This window comes from Rhamphochromis longiceps, linkage group LG23 (genome assembly GCF_057381845.1).
Source record: "Rhamphochromis longiceps isolate RC_006_pf linkage group LG23, R_longiceps_female_GT1.1, whole genome shotgun sequence".
NCBI classification, from domain to species: domain Eukaryota; kingdom Metazoa; phylum Chordata; class Actinopteri; order Cichliformes; family Cichlidae; genus Rhamphochromis; species Rhamphochromis longiceps.
The window spans coordinates 2,425,891-2,443,597 of NC_140578.1; positions in this window are offsets into that span (position 1 = coordinate 2,425,891).

A 17,707-nucleotide genomic window follows, 5' to 3' on the forward strand; every position below is an offset into this window, starting at 1 on the left:
GATAGGCTATTTCGCTGCATATCAAGGGCGCTTTGACGAGCGCCCCAGAAGAAGAAAAACACCGTTTGTTGGTTGAACTTTAATGAGTCAGCTGGTGAAAATGTTAAAATACGCCTGGCTGTATATGGGCACACACATAGTAAAACTATCATTGATGAATTTTTTAAAAATATATATTTTTACTCCTCCACATTTGGGGGGGCGGAGCCCGAGCGCCCCCTATGGGCCAGCCGCCACTGTCTCCGGGGTTAGGGGGAGCAGCATGACTACTGCAGAATTCAAGTTGTTTCATCCCGCAGAGGCGGGCTGCAAGAAAAAGGCAGAGTGCTGCCTGTTTCTGTGTTCATTCACATTTTACCAGTAGGACCAGCACTCAGGTTGAATCTTAATATTGTAAGGCTCTCAGGTGCTCTGAGAAAAGCCCACGCTGTGCTGCGGTGTCATGCTAAGTGGACTCACTGCTCCTTAGATCTGAACAGTGTGCACTGTGCACCAATTACTGGCTCTTCAGGTAGAAAGGTTGAATTTTAAAGACCTGAAAGGACAAGTTGGCTGCAAATGAGCCTGCTGTTGCTATCTTAAACACCTCCTTGAGGCCGCATAATCATTTCCATTAAATGTGGAACCGTTCAAAGAAAAAAAAGGATAACATCAAAGCTGTGATGTAGGCAATTTGAAAAAATTATCAGATCATACATCTTGGATGCCAAATGGCATTTAAAACATCATTTAAATGTAATAATAATTTATTAGATAAATAGTTTGACTAAAATATTCTGAGTTAGATAAAAAGACCATTACCATCATTATCTCTGTAAGTGAAAATGACCCAGAGCTTATTCTAAGAAAATCACTGGAAACAGAGAGAAGCAATAAGCCAAGCTGAGTTTATCGATACGGCACATTTCATGTGACAAACATACTATAGAAACATTATAACATTAATACTAATAATACTAGTGTGTAAAATGCCTTTGTTTTCTTTGCTGGGCTGTTTTTGTTGATCACTACTCCCTGACAAAAAATAGGCAAACTGTAAGTGTCTTTACTATTGTTGGATTACACTGAAATATAAATCATGTAACCTCTTCTGGATTAAGACCCTTCAAACAAAACTGATTATATAGGAAACTGATCATAAAATGTACGCACATATATATTTATGCCATATCAAACAATAATGTTATTCTGTACATTTCCCATTAGCAAGAACATGTAGACTTTGCTTTATGTCTCCTTTTTCAATTCATATAAGAATTATCATCATAAACAATGGTCAAAGATATAAAGCAGTACCACAGTGTTTGTTGCCCTGGTAGTAAAGGTTTAATCCAATTTAATAGCTATGTTTTCTCTGAGTCACTACCAGAAACAGTGCAAAACATCCAACAAATCCCCAAATCTATAATTTCCATTACCAGTGTTCCAATTTGAGTTTGATATTCCCTCTGTGCTTGGCTGTGAGGTCTCTGTGGGAGTAATTGAAACAGCAGCAGGATAAAGTCACAATTTCCTCTCTCCAGGAGTATTTTCCATTATGGTACATATCACATATACTCTGTGGAAGCACAGAAATTGGCTAGTGACAAATATGTCCTATTCATGACAGCTGAGTTTTATCAGCAAGTCTGCAAAATACCATCATCCTATGTGGAGCCAAGACACGAGAGATAAGAATTCATGGTGTTTAGTTTTCTCAGACTACACATCATCAATCTTAATGCCTAAAAAACTGTAAATTATCTTTAAAGAGAAATATTGAAACAAGTGCTTAAATTGAATATTGTAATGGTAATTTCCATTCAGGTCTGTATGTTCTGAGTCTACACTGACACCTGGTGGCTTCACAGATTATCAGCATTTTTTTTTACACGGTAAATTCCTCTGATAACATCTTAGTACTATATATGAGAAATGTGTCAGGCTGTATTTATACCTGTAAACATGGTCACGATGGCCTGTTGAAGTTCAAACTGACCATCAGAATGGGGAAAAAGGGTGATTTAAAGTACTTTGAATGTAGATTTCTTTTTTCTTTTTTCTTTTTTTCAGATTAGCTCATCTGAGTATTTCAAAAATGGCTGATTTACTGGTCTTATAGTCCAAATAAGAGAGAAAAGATATCCAGTGAGCAGCAGTTCTCTGGGTAAAAATGAACTGTTAATGCCAGAGGTTTGAAGAGAAAAGCTAGACAGCTTACACTTCTGTACACGTTAGATTTAAATCAACCAAAATGTACTAAAATGGTTTGAATGTTTCATAGCTCAATAAATTTAAGTGCTTTGTCATTTGAAAGCTTTCTGCAGAAGCATCCCCACATGTAAGATACAATCTGATAAAATGTTGCTGTTTTCCATGAAAGATTAGAGAATCTGATTGATTACAACACACTAAAATCATTGTTGCCTTTTTTCTACCATGCAAATGTTTTCTTTAAAGTAAACGTTGTAATGATGAAATCTGAATTCATCCAAGAAAAGTTTGGTCATCTTACTGTTTTTTGGGGAAAGGGTAGAAAATATACTCACTACATGTTGATGTGACTTATTTTGTGCACGACTTAAATGACTCCTTGATATGCTTGATATGAATGTGCATCATTTAACTAAAAGATAGTCTAAATCAAAAATACCTTTACAATATTATTAAAAAATGAATTCTGATACCTTAAACAGTTGTTTCAGATTATCATTACTTAGTTCTGGATTTTTAAAGCTCTGTCAGATATTGTCAGAGAAAAACACATATTAATCTTTGTTTATGTTATAGATCCCTGTAAACTTAAATTAAGATGTAATTCATCTTTTCATCTTAAACCCAGCAGATGGAGACACAACAGGCTGTTTTCTTCTTGTAACTCTTGTGTCAGGAGGTGCTATGTGTGCAACACTGTGCTTAGGGACCTCATTTATTAAATGTTCTTAGATTTATATTTTAACCTAGTAAATATTGTCCTTCAATTTGTATGAGACAAATTGCATGAAAACTTGCTCAAGCAGTAAGCTCTCAATCTCAACTTTTACAGCAAGTGTAAGTTTAGTCATGAACATTTAAAAAGACAAAAGCTAGATTCAACCCAGACAGTGAAGCAAAGTTAAGTAAAATCCACAGCTTGGGAGTGTGTGGTCGCTGTGGTAAACAAATGAAACACAAATCTCTTACATTATATGAGTCACTACCAGCACTATCTTATTAGCTTATTTTCTGTTAATCAGTACACTCAGAAAAATAAAGGTGCCAACTGGAACCAAAAGTGGTTCTTTAGACTGATGCCATAGAAGAACCTTTTTTGGTGCCACAAAGAACCTTTCAAACAATGGTTCTTTGAAGAACCATTTCTTTCAGTGGTTCATTGAAGAACCATTAAAGGTGCCCCAAAGAACCATCAAGAAATGGTTCTTTGGGGCACCTTTAATGGTTTTTCAAAGAACCTTTTTAAAAATGGTTCTTTAAAGAACCATTTTTAAAAAGGTTCTTCAAATGGTTCTTTAAAAGAACCATTTTAAAGAACCTTTTTTGAGTGGTTCTTTAAAAAACCATTTTAAATCTTTCAAAATAAAATGCATCATAAATTGAATTTGAGCAGGGTAAAATAAATACGAGCACAGCATAGACATATATTAATGGTTTATTGTCATTTTGTAGTTACCAAAAGACAAAAAGGCATTTTAACCCTCAGCACAACATCACTACTAATACATGTCACATATTAGTGTTTTAAACAGTAATAATTAAATATATTGGCTATACTATATATATATATATATATATATATATATATATATATATAAAAGGCCGGACGGTCCTGATCCCCAAGGACCCCAAGAAGGGACCGGTCCCCTCCAACTACCGACCAATAACCTGCCTCAGTACTACATGGAAGCTCCTGTCAGGCATCATATCGGCTAAGATGAACAGGCACATGGGTCAATACATGAGCGGGACACAGAAAGGAATTGGCAAGAATACCAGAGGCGCAAAACACCAGCTACTGGTAGACAGAACAATCAGCCGAGACTGCAAGACCAGACTGACCAACCTGTGCACTGCCTGGGTTGATTACAAGAAGGCCTATGACTCAATGCCCCACAGCTGGATCCTGGAATGCCTAGAATTGTACAAGATCAATGGGACCCTAAGAGCCTTCATCAGGAACTCAATGGGGATGTGGCGTACAACACTAGAGGCCAACTCCAAGCCCATAGCACAAGTCACCATCAAGTGCGGGATCTACCAAGGAGATGCTCTGTCCCCACTGCTGTTCTGCATAGGCCTGAACCCCCTCAGTGAGATCATTAACAAGACTGGCTACGGATACCGACTACAGAACGGAGCAGTTGTCAGCCACCTCCTGTACATGGATGACATCAAGCTGTATGCCAAGAGTGAACGAGACATCGATTCACTGATCCACACTACCAGGCTATACAGCAATGACATTGGAATGTCGTTCGGACTGGAGAAGTGTAGTCGGATGGTAACAAAGAGAGGGAAGGTAGTCAGAACTGAGGGGATTGGACTACCAGAAGGCAACATTGCAGACATAGAGGACAGTTACAAGTACTTGGGGATCCCACAGGCGAATGGGAACCATGAAGAGGCCGCTAGAAAAGCTGCAACCACCAAGTACCTGCAGAGGGTCAGGCAAGTCCTGAGGAGTCAGCTGAATGGTAAGAACAAGATCCGGGCCATCAACACGTACGCCCTGCCCGTGATCAGGTACCCTGCTGGGGTAATAGGCTGGCCAAAGGAGGAGATAGAAGCCACTGACATAAAGACAAGAAAGCTCCTTACCATGCATGGAGGGTTTCACCCCAAATCCAGCACCCTGAGGCTGTACGCTAAGCGGAAGGAAGGGGGCCGGGGACTGGTGAGTGTCAGCACCACAGTCCAGGATGAGACAACGAACATCCAAGAATACATTAGGAAGATGGCCCCAACTGACCGAGTGCTCAGTGAATACCTCAGGCAGCAGAAACCCAAGAAAGAGGAGGGAGACGAGAAACCATCATGGAAGGACAGGCCCCTGCACGGTATGTACCACCGGCAGATAGAGGAGGTGGCTGATATCCAGAAATCCTACCAGTGGCTGGACAAAGCTGGACTGAAAGACAGCACAGAGGCACTAATCATGGCAGCACAAGAACAAGCTCTGAGCACAAGATCCATAGAGGCTGGGGTCTATCACACCAGGCAAGACCCCAGGTGCAGGCTGTGTAAAGATGCCCCAGAGACAATCCAGCACATAACAGCAGGGTGCAAGATGCTAGCAGGCAAGGCATACATGGAACGCCATAACCAAGTGGCCGGCATAGTGTACAGGAACATCTGTGCCGAGTATAACCTGGAAGTCCCGAGGTCAAAATGGGAGATGCCCTCAAGGGTGGTGGAAAATGACCGAGCTAAGATCCTGTGGGACTTCCAGATACAGACGGACAAAATGGTGGTGGCTAACCAACCGGACATAGTGGTGGTAGACAAACAGAAGAAGACGGCCGTAGTGATCGATGTAGCGGTTCCGAATGACAGCAATATCAGGAAGAAGGAACACGAGAAGCTGGAGAAATACCAAGGGCTCAGAGAAGAGCTCGAGAGGATGTGGAGGGTGAAGGTAACGGTGGTCCCCGTGGTAATCGGAGCCCTAGGTGCGGTGACTCCCAAGCTAGGCGAGTGGCTCCAGCAGATCCCGGGTACAACATCGGAGATCTCTGTCCAGAAGAGCGCAGTCCTGGGAACAGCTAAGATACTGCGCAGGACCCTCAAGCTCCCAGGCCTCTGGTAGAGGACCCGAGCTTGAAGGATAAACCGCCCGCAGGGGCGTGCTGGGTGTTTTTTATATATATATATAAATATATATATATATATATATATATACACACACACTATATCTACAGATAACACAACAAATAATACATGTATTGTTTAATTAATAAAACATCAGAAAGTGATAAAACACGTTAGAAATAGCTTCATAACAGACCAATAAATCAACACATTTTCATCAGCAGATGTTTGCATGTTCAGTAAAAACATTTCAACAACAAGTTTATGATTAAAATGATCAATGAACTTCAGCCTTACGCTCTGTAATGTACTTTTCATGTTGTACTCATGGCCCTTTGTTAGTCCAGTTTAGGATAATGTCTCTGACGTATGTATCATATCAAATATATGTCATATCAAAACAAGCCCACACCTGCAGTTGTTTCAGTTTTTCACTGGTGTTTCCTGTCAGCTGGTCAACCTCACTCAGGCGGACATCCATATCAGCCAACCAAACGACAAGTTCCTCCCTTTGTGCTTCAAATCCCTCCCACTCTGAGACAAGGAGCTGAAAGAGAGAGAAAAGAGTCAATTATAAAGAAGAGAGAAAAGTGAAACCCTCCTCAGAAGGTCTGACTCGCATACCTGCAGTTGACCTGTGATGGACTCCAGTTTGGCGTTCACGTCATCCCTCGCCGATGCCAGCAGCAGAGTCTGCAGGGTGCCCTGGAAGAGCTGAGTTAATGTTCGACTCCTCCTGGTCAGGCTCTCCAGCTGGATGAGCTGAGGTCTCCCCTCTCACCGCTGCCTCTGAACACACAAACACAAATTGCATCTGAAGCAGGAGGTGCAGATTTTTTTTGCTATTCTTTTCTAAATCCAGGCTTGATCACGTGGAGGTATTTGGAAAATTGTTTTGGCCAGTGGACGACTGTTGTCTTGCAGAAAGTCAAATCAATCAAACATATGCGATACACAATCAATTCACAAGAACACATTGTAAAAAATAAGTCCAGTTCTTGCCTGATTTCAAGTGAAATCTGCATCAAAACAGGGTGACAGAAGTAAAACGAGTGCACAAAGCCTCACTTTGTACAAGCCTGCTATTACAGTTCTCCTCTATGCAGACGACTTTCCTGTTTTCAAGGCACAACTTGGATCTGCTGTACGAATCTTATGGATACACACTAAATGAAATAATAGTGTGCATGACTCCAGATTCTGATCCCTCATCCTAATATGGTCCCAACATAGCAACAGCAATAAAGCAAATGTTGAGGCTTCAAAATACAAAGTCCATAAACCAATGGCTGACATGGGTTTTATCATAAGGGTGATAAATATACAGATTTCAGTCTGTCTTAGAGATTTGATTTTCATTTACCTGCAGATGCACTATACGTACCTGCTCCATGGTTTTTCACAACATTTTGCATATCACTATTTAATACAGGAAGTACGTGAACTAAAACATGTCATCGGTCTTTGTGAGAGGACCATATTAATGAAACAAACCTCAATGACATCATAGGGATCCCTAAAGATGCTCCTGCTGCTTCTCTTCCTCCTCATCCTAAGCTTCCTTCTTCTTGTCCTCGCCTTCCATCCAATTGTAATTCAATCTAATTGTGTTTCTGCCCCTCCTCTTCCTCATTTTGTTGGAGCTGTGAACACAGTTAATGTGAATCTGGATTAATTTGTGCAAACAAGAAAAATCTACAGCTTTTTGGTCAGAGGTGCTCTTGTGATTTAAGCCGGGTAGAGTAGATTTATGTGTTGATGCTACCTGCTTCAGCTCTGGCTGCTGAGTGATATTTACACCCTGGCTGGATTACAAACTTTAACCATGTGCTGAACTTTGGCCCAGCGTTGATACCTCTTGTTAGTATAACGACCTCTTCTTAGCTTGTATGTATGATGTATGATGGTGGATAAATGAAATATACAAAAAAATTTAACTATATTACAAAAGAACATCTATCTTGGAAACATCAAATGACCGGAGCATAACTTGTCAACTAGTCCGAAACTAAGTTATGCAGGAACAGTCAAAGACACACCTTCTCATGTTTGAAACCATTGTTTGAAAGGTTCTTTGTGGCACCAAAAAAGGTTCTTCTATGGCATCAGTCTAAAGAACCACTTTCTATTCATTTCTATATAATTCTATTAGACAATAAAGAGTTATCTAATCTAATTATTCATTCAAAACACTTATGCATAGCTGTATTTTATACAGCTCATACAGAATTCAAAGTACAGGTTCATGTGAGTATTTAATGTACGGCTCAGATCTACAGAATTTCAGAGTTTCTAGAGCAGACACAGAGCTCACGCCACAACAGGCTTCAGGCGCCATTTTAGTGACTTTAACAATATATTAAATTTTAATTTCGGTCTAGCTGACATTAGGTTATGTACGCAGCACGCAATTGAACCACATATTTTAGAAGCCAAAGGTTCAAATTAGCTGGGAGCAGCTTCACTTAATTATAACAGTGGTTTTGTTAGGAAAACTGTTTCTGTATACCGGATACTAAATTGCGCTGACCTCAACGGCTAACGTATCTAGCTAATCGCTACTGTTAGCACAACATTAACAGCAAGCTACAATGACGAGTAACAAAAACAAAACAGTAATAAGGTTTTAATGGAAATGTTTTACCTTTTCTAACAGTCCCAGAATCCACAGCTTCAAAGTCCAGCAGGTACTGAAGACTGTTATCCGCCTCGCTGTCACCGTCCGTGAGTTTTTTTTCCCCGAAAGGTCAAGGCCCGCCGCTCGCACACTCTGTCTGCGCATGCGCATCCCAACGACTGACCCCCTCCGTCCGCTCCCGGGAGGTTATAGTATGACGTGTTCTGACGTCACTCTCTCTCCCTGTCATTTATTTGGCTCGAAACACATATTAACAAATTGCTCAGTGAGTCCAAGTCCAAGTCCAAGTTCAACTTTATTGTCACTTCAACCATATACAGTTTAAAAATACACAGTGAGGCGAAACAACGTTCCTCCAGGAACCAAGGTGCTACAAGACAAGTTAGTGCAAAAAAAATAATAATATATAATATATCTAGTAATAATATTGTGCAAAAGAGCATTTACAGGTTGGTGTGTGCGATGGTTTGGTGGTGTAGGTCAGTGTGTTTGCGCTTTGTGTTGGTTAGTCAGTCCAGTCTCAATGTTTTGAGGTATTTGAGTTAAGCTGAGTGATAATGTTAGTGTATGTGTGTGTGTGCGTGTTTATCAGTCAGTCCCTTTTTGCTGAGGAGACGGATGGCTTGTGGAAAAAAGCTGTTGCACAGTCTGGATGTGCGTGCCCGAATGCTTCGGTACCTTTTTCCAGATGGCAGGAGTGTAAAGAGTGTGTGAGAGGGGTGTGTCCGATCAGCCACAATGCTGGTGGCTTTGCGAATGCAGCGTGTGGTGTAGATGTCCTCAATAGAGGGTAGAGAGACCCCGATGATCTTCTCTGCTGTTCCCACTATCCGCTGTAGGGTCTTGCGGTCTGATATGGCACAGCTCCCAAACCAGACAGTGATGCAGCCGCTCAGGATGCTCTCAATAGTTCCTCTATAGAAGGTGGTCAGGATCGGTGGTGGAAGCCGGGCCTTTCTCAGTCTTCTCAGAAAGAAGAGACGCTGTTGGGCTTTCTTGTGCAGGGAGCTGGTGTTGAGGGACCAGCCGAGGTCCTTCTCCAGGTGTACACCCAGGAATTTGGTGCTGTCAACGATCTCCACAGAGGAGCCGTTGATGCTCAGCGGTGAGTGGTCGCCTCGTGTCCTCCTAAAGTCAACAACCATCTCTTTTGTCTTGTCAACATTCAGAGACAGGTTGTTGTCCTTACACCAGTCCGTTAGTCTCTGCACTTCCTCTCTGTACGCTGACTCGTCGTTCTTGCTAATGAGACCCACCACGGTCGTGTCATCAGCGAATTTAATGATGTGATTTGAACTGTGTGTTGCTACACAGTCATGAGTCAGCAGTGTGAACAGCAGAGGACTGAGCACACAGCCTTGTGGGGCCCCAGTGCTCAGTGTGGTGGTGCTGGAGGTGCAGTTCCCGATCCGTACTGACTGAGGCCTTCCGGTCAGAAAGTCCAGGATCCAGTTGCAGAGGGAGGTGTTCAGGCCTAACAGGCTCAGCTTTCCGATCAGTTGTTGGGGGATGATCGTGTTAAATGCTGAGCTGAAATCTATGTACAGCATTCGGACGTGTGAGTCCTTCTTGTCCAAGTGTGTCAGGGCAAGATGGAGTGCAGTGGAGATGGCGTCGTCCGTTGAGCGGTTATGGCGGTATGCAAATTGCATTGGGTCCAGTGAGGGGGGCAGCAGGGTCTTGATGTGTCTCATGACGAGCCGTTCGAAGCACTTCATGATGGTGGGTGTAAGTGCGATAGGGCGGTAGTCATTGAGACAGGACACAGAAGACTTCTTGGGCACGGGGACGATGGTGGTGGCCTTGAAGCACGTGGGGACAACGGCACTGCTCAGAGAGATGTTGAAGATGTCGGTGAGAACATTTGCCAGCTGATCAGCACATTCTCTGAGCACTCTGCCTGGGATGTTGTCTGGTCCAGCAGCTTTACGTGGATTGACTCTGCGTAGAGTTTTCCTCACCTCAGCTGTAGTGAGACACAGGACCTGGTCGTTCGGAGGAGGGGTGGTCTTCCTCGCCGCCACGTCGTTCTGCCTGTCGAACCGAGCATAGAAGTTGTTAAGCACATCTGGGAGGGAGCAGTCACTGTCACAGGCAGGTGGTGTCGTCCTGTAGTTAGCGATGGCTTGTAAGCCCTGCCACATGCGTCGTGTGTCGCCGCTGTCCTTAAAGTGGTTGTGGATTCTCTGGGCGTGTGCGCGCTTCGCCTCTCTGATGGCCCGAGAAAGTTCAGCCCTCGCTCTTCTAAGCGCCACCTTATCTCCCTCTTTGAAGGCAGAGTCTCGGGTCCTTAGAAGTGCACGCACTTCCGCAGTAATCCACGGTTTCTGGTTGGGTCGTGAGATGATGATCTTGGAGACAGTGACGTCATCGGTGCACTTGTTGATATAGCTGGACACTGATGATGTGTACTCCTCCAAGTCAGTGAAGTCGCGTGTAGTGATGAACAACTACTCAGATCATTTACCTAAGTTGTGATTTGTCAAAACGAAGTGTGTGTTTATTACACTGACATTCTGTTCTGCAGTTGTTATTTACTTGTATCTTATAATTTGACTTTACATACTGCTGGGTGGTTTGTAAAGTTTACAATAATTAGTATTATCATTATGCTGTATTTTCAAAAATATATAATAATCTCAAAAGTAATGCCTTGGAGTAGAAAATGGTAATGCTTTATTAAAATTTAAAACTAAAGTACAGTATTTGAATGTGTGTATTGTGTCTACTGTTTGTTAACTCACCATATTCATAATGTGTTTGTGGGGTTAGGGGTGTGTGTGTGTGTGTGTGTGTGTGTGTGTGTGTGTGTGTGTGTGGGGGGGGGGGGGGGGGGGGGGGGGGTTAGGGTCTTTAGGCTTTGGCCCCCACCCTGCCACCAGTATATTTTTAAGCAAATATTTCTAACTTTTATTTGAATATTCAGTTTCCTACCATCTTCTCTTAAAGGGTAATTGCCAGGTAACCTGCCCTCCCCCTTCGCACACACATGCACACAAAGAAAACACACAGTATAATTCACAGCCTCATTATAGTGAATAAATATTTATGCCATTTACACCATCAAACTTAGATTGCTAAGGATGAAGAACCTTTTGTTCTTTAAAGAACCATTTGTAATAGCTGAAGAACCATCCACAAAATAAAAAGGTTCTTTGACGTATGATGGTTCTTTAAAGAACCATGAAGCCATCTGAAGAACCATTTAAGAACCATAATTTTTCTGAGTGTAGGTTAAGCTTAGTGGCAATGTGCCATCGCTCACTTTAGTCAAAGGCAAACAGTGTAAAGTGCTCCTATGATCGACCATGAATGAGCATATTTATTTTTTTCTAAATAGTCATAATTCTATGAAGAGGTCACATTTAACTAAATCCTGCAAAAAAAAAAATCTATTTCTGTGCAAATGTAAACATAAGATAAGATAAGATAACCTTTAATAGTCCAACATGTGGGAAATTTGTTTTGTTACAGCAGAAAGCGGACAGTGCAAAGTTACATAGAAAAAAACACTGGAATAAGATAAGAATAAGATACTGTACACAACTGTACACAATAGAATAGAATAAAATAAAATACTTTATACAATAGAATAAAATAGAATACAAATCGTTAGCTTCATAGCATAATTGCCTAAGTCATTTGACTAAGTCAATGACTTAGGCACTTATGCTATGAAGCTAACGAAATGCTATATACAATTGAGTATAATACAACGATGCCAGAAAAGAGTATTGCACTTAGTGTTATTGTTATTGCACATGTGTGGATGTGTGTGTTTGATCAGTTGAAGTCATTTTTTGTGGAGTCTGACAGCTGTGGGGAGGAAAGACTTACAAAATCTCTTCGTCCCACACCGTGGGTGCTGCAGCCACTGAAGGAGCTGCTCAGTGCTGTCAGTGTCCTGCATGGGGTGGGAGATGTTGTCCAACAGGGATGACAGCTTAGCCTCCATTCTCCTGTCACTCACCACCTCCACTGGGTCCAGAGGGAATCCTAGAACAGAGCTGGCCCTGCGGATCAGCCTGTTAAGTCTCTTCCTGTACCCGGCTGAGATGCTGCCGCCGCAGCAGACCACACTGTAAAAGATGGCTGAGGCCACCACAGAGTCGTAGAAGGTCTTCAGGAGTGGGCCCTCCACTCCAAACGACCTGAGTCTCTGCAGCAGGTACAGCCTGCTCTGCCCTTTCCTGTAGAGGGCGTCTGAGTAATGAGTCCAGTCCAGTTTCTTGTTCAGATGAACACCAAGTGTAGCTGTCCACAGCCTCAATGTCCATACCTTGGATGTTCAGTGGTTGCAATGGAGGATGTTTGTGCCTGCAGAAGTCTACCACCAGCTCTTTGGTTTTACTAGTGTTGATCTGGAGGTAGTTCAGCTGGCACCAGTCCACAAACCATGGGTCAGTCCTCTGTATCCTTGTCGCCCCCATCAGTGATGAGGCCGACTATTGCAGAGTCGTCAGAGAACTTCTGCAGGAAGCACTGGGTGGAGTTGTGGGAGAAGTCTGCAGTGTAGATGGTGAAGAGGGACGGAGCCGGAACCATTCCCTGTGGGGCCCCCTTACTGCAGACGACCCTGTCCGACACGCAGCCCTGAGTTCTCACATACTGTGGTCGGTCGGTGAGGTAGTCCAAAGTCCATGTAGTGAGGTGATGGTCCACTCCTGAGCTCTCCAACGTGTCCTTCAGGACTGTGGGAAGAATACTGAACCCCCTGAGCCAGAGGGTGAACCAGACATGAGCTAGGAGGAATGTACAAACTCAGAAACACTGAGACGGTGTATAAAATGTAAATAAAAACAGAATGCAAATCTCATAAACCCATATTTTATTCACAATAGAACATAAAAAAAGCATCAAATGTAGTTTCAAGTAAAGATAAAAGGGCAATTTGAATATGAGGACAGCAACATGACTCAAAAAAGTTGGGTCAAGTTTAGCACTCAGTAGCATTCCCTTTTCTTTTAGGAATAGTCCTGCAAACGTCTTGAGAACTGAGGATGTCATTGCTGAACTTTTGTTAGAGGAAGGTTGTCCCATTTGTGCTCACCAGTCTCAGGACTTCTTTCTCATATTTTTTCATTTCATGACGCATGAAATGTTTTCAGTTGGTGAAAAGTCCGTACTGCACGCACGCTATTATAATAGACTCAGTGTACACAAATATGCAAGGCTTTGCCTGAAAAAAACATCTGGATGGGAGCATCTGTTGCTGTAAAACCTTGCAGCACCAATAGCGCCCTTCCAGATGTGTAAACTGACAATTCCACAAGCACTGGTTTCTTCTTTGGGTGATAGAGCTTTGACCTACACTTGTCAATGGCATTTTAAATGTTTCTGGAGCTGTTCCTCAGCCCATACAGTCATTTCCATAACAGTATCATATTGCCCCTGGCCCCGGGCACACAGAGATTTTGCCAGATTCTCAGAATCTTTTGAAGACATTATGTACTGTAGATGATCAGATATTCAATTCTTCACAATTTTATATTGAGGAACATTATTCTAAACTCATCAAGAAAGAGTTTTCCATACAGGATCAGTTGGGGGTCCTTGTTAACAACAACAGCCTCCAGTGCTGCCTTGTAACGTCTGTAAAAAACAAAAGAAACAATCTCTTTCCTTTCTTGCTACTCTTCATGTTGCTAAAAGACAAAAAGCAGCAGCAGCTACTTTTCATCTGTTTCTTTATTCTCATTATTCATATTTTTACCCAGTGCTTGATTTATAAAACAGGAGGTCTTGGAACACAGACAGGGAGCCTTTCCAATGAGTCAAGGCAGAGAAAAAGTGACAGAACACATAAATAATCTGCACTGCCTGGAGAGTATTAGAGCTGGCTGCCCTAACACTGCCTGCAATCATAATACTTTCCTACACTATTCCTAATTCATAATAAAAAGAACTCCTGCCAATGAAAAAGAAGCCTCAACTTTCTCATTGATTACAGAGTTAAAGAAAGTCTGAACATGAAAAAACACAAAAGACAAAGGCGTACTTGTTTAACATGCTGGAGGAGCGCACAAAGGTCGTTAGCTTAATGAGACTCAAGAGAATGTGTTCCAGATCTGAGTAAATACCAACAGGAGCTGAACTTGTTTGTTGCTTCAAGCTGTTTGTAGGAGTCTTTCCTCTGAGCTTATTTGATACCTGCAGCTTCACAAAACTACATACAGCAGCACCCATTTGTGAGTCCTCAGAGCCAGATAGTTGTGCTTGTTTATTTGTGTGGCACAGAGTGGAAACTTTATTAGTTATTTATGAGAATCTGACATGATCATTTCAAAAATAGAAAAGTAATTAAAAGAAGAGACTGTTAGCGAAACAGCAAAAACAGAAGCAAGTGACATGAGAAGGACGTAGGTTTAGTTAATTAGTATTTTAACTTCACTGCAACGACAGCAGATGTAAAATGAGACCATAAATCCTTTATCACAATGTAAGTTATGTCCCTACAGATCTCTGTCGTGTATCCAAGGTCAGGGAAGAGGGACTATGACACAAAACTACAATGTGGATCTGGAAGGTGAGCCAGGAACTGGCAGCTGTAGGCTGTTGTTATTGTCAGATAATCCACTTCTCTCTCAAGTGTTAAGTACTTGCATGATCAAATTTGTGCTGTATCTGAAAACGAGGTTAATGTGAGATATTTGGCCTTCATCCAACCTGTGTCCAAACTGCTGAGGATTTTCAACAGTTTTGCCAGTGACTCCATTTTGAGCACATTTTGCTACTTCTCCCATTTTGCACCAACTCTGCTGAATTAACAATTTCAAACTGAAGGACATTTGCTGGGCAGGGTTGCAGAGACTGAGTGACAAATGGGGCAAAGTAATGACGGAAGAGAGAAGACGAGTGAGAACAGAAAGTACGTTACCTGTGAGTCTTTGCTCTGGAGTGGTTTTTTGAGATGATGGGAGATGTGAAGAAGAAGTAACAGTACCACTGGCAAAAAGCCTGCATTATGGGTTATTTTCCCATTTTTGCCCCATCTGCTCACAGCTCCATCTGAACCCTGCTGAGTCAGCCTGACTATTAGAACAGCCCCATTAGATACACCCAACAAAAGAACGCGATTGTGCTCCCATGCCTGTGCTTATGCTGGTTCTGCTACTTGTCAACACTACAGTAGAAGGTGTAATGTCTCCTCAGATGATTGCATCAGGAGTTACCTTTTCAGATAATTAGTAACCACCATAAGACAGCAAAGAGAAAGGTTTCATTACCACTTCAAGATGATAAGACATTCTGTTTTCGCACTGAGAACAGACAACGGTAATTACAGACTCAGGAGATAAAATCCGTGTGAATGGAAAAGAAAAGTACCTTTTCTCCTTTTCATTCATCTTTTCTTGTGGTCATTGAAAGCTGTATTATGACACGCAGCTAGGGAGGCTGCTGGATCATCTCCGACCTGCATCTTCATTGTTCAGACTGCGCTTTCACTGGCAATTTATTTTATGAAAATATCATTTCATAAAAATTACCTACTCTTATCTAATTTGATAAGAGTAGGTATGTTTCTTTTATTACTAATTGATTGTTCTGGCAAAATATATCATTATTATTCCTGAATGGTCTTTAGCACGTTTATTTATTTATTTTTTTGCTTAATGGTTTGGCTTATTTTATTCAAAGGATGGAAATCAATAGCAAAGAAAAAGAACTTGGGACTATTGTGCTCTTATTAATACTTCAAGCTACTGATACAAATCAATAAAGGCTTTGATCCAGGAGCTATAACTTCTGTGTGGCTGAGGTAACAGAGATTATCAGGTCACTTCTAAGAAAAAATACAACTTTACTGTTCCTAATATATAAAATTATGAGAAAAATCTTGTTTTTAAGTAAAAACACCATCATTGTAACGGTTTTATTGTTTTCAGTCATTTAACACCTAAACCTCTTTTTCATTTCCAAATAATCATATGATTCATAAGTAATCATAATCATGTAAGTATCAGCAGTATGTGTGCAACTAGTTTCTTCTTCTTCTACTATTCCCCTGCAATAAATATTTCCTCTTAGAAACCTTTGCTCCTTGTTGTGAGCAAGTAAGTGTGGAGCATGTGGAGTATGAACGCAATTTGTCCTCCCTCATCAGATAAATCACAAAGGATCAAAAAGATTGAACTTTGCTCCTGGAGCAGACAAAACTGCACTTCAACATATTCCATCTGCTTTGTAGGCAGTGCTAGAATCATGTGCAGCGTGTATAAACAGCACTCCTAACAGATTGTATGTATTTTGTCAGAAGCGAGAATCTCTAGAATCAGACTTAGTAGACAAAGGAAAACGTACAAATATGATAGAAGGACAGATGTGGATTGGGTAATGTGTGGAGTTGAACCACACTGAGTCAGGAGAAGAGTCAGTCTGTGAGAAAGACTGTGGGGAAGTGAGCTGTAGTTATGGAAGAGTATAAATTCTTAATTGCTGCTGACCTACCAGTCTCCAGACATGTCAGCTTTCAATAAGCCATAAAACAGCTGCAGTTTTAGCTTAAAGCATTATTTAAATGAGTAACTCTACAGATTTTACATATCAAAATAGGTTTAAGTTAGTTTTGCAAATGTAGTGGAAAAAATTATTTAAATTATTTTGTGACTTCAGGAGTACCTGAAAGAAATCTCATGCACTGGATCAAGTAATGCCTCGAACCTCTAAAACCCTTTTCTTATATCCGATTGAGGCTGATGGCTCAAAACTACACGTGGTGCTCGTCACCCAACACAAACAAATCTCCGGTCCAGCAGTCGCCAGTGGAATTATGATGAGCAGTAAGAAGAAAAATGAGGCCAGTGATGATAAGATGACATTTGCTTTTTTGGCTCTGAACACTGAATCGATTTCGATCAAACCCTTCATCGTCTCCACAGACTGCAGTGATGATTTGGTTTAGTACTTCTTTAAAATAATGTTAAGCACAGCATGTCCTTCACATGACTTTTAAAACTTCTGAGAAAAAAAACAACTAAAATGGGTTGTTTCTTCTGACAGAAATGCGCACTTAGAAGGTCGCTGGCCTTTCCTGATCTTTTTATGGGACTTTTGGTTTGCTCAGTTCACCAGCCTTTAGTTTGTTCGCATTTCTTAAGGTCATGGCTTCTTTCTTTAGCAGACCTCCGTGGAAAACGAGACGCCTGATGGCAGATGAACAAAAATGACTTAATGTCCGGCTGCACTTTACCATGTGGAGAAAAAAAGGCGGGGTTGACTAATAATCTGGAGTGCAACAAATAAAAGGACACTGCCCTGAAGAGCCAAACGCCTGGGCACGTCCAC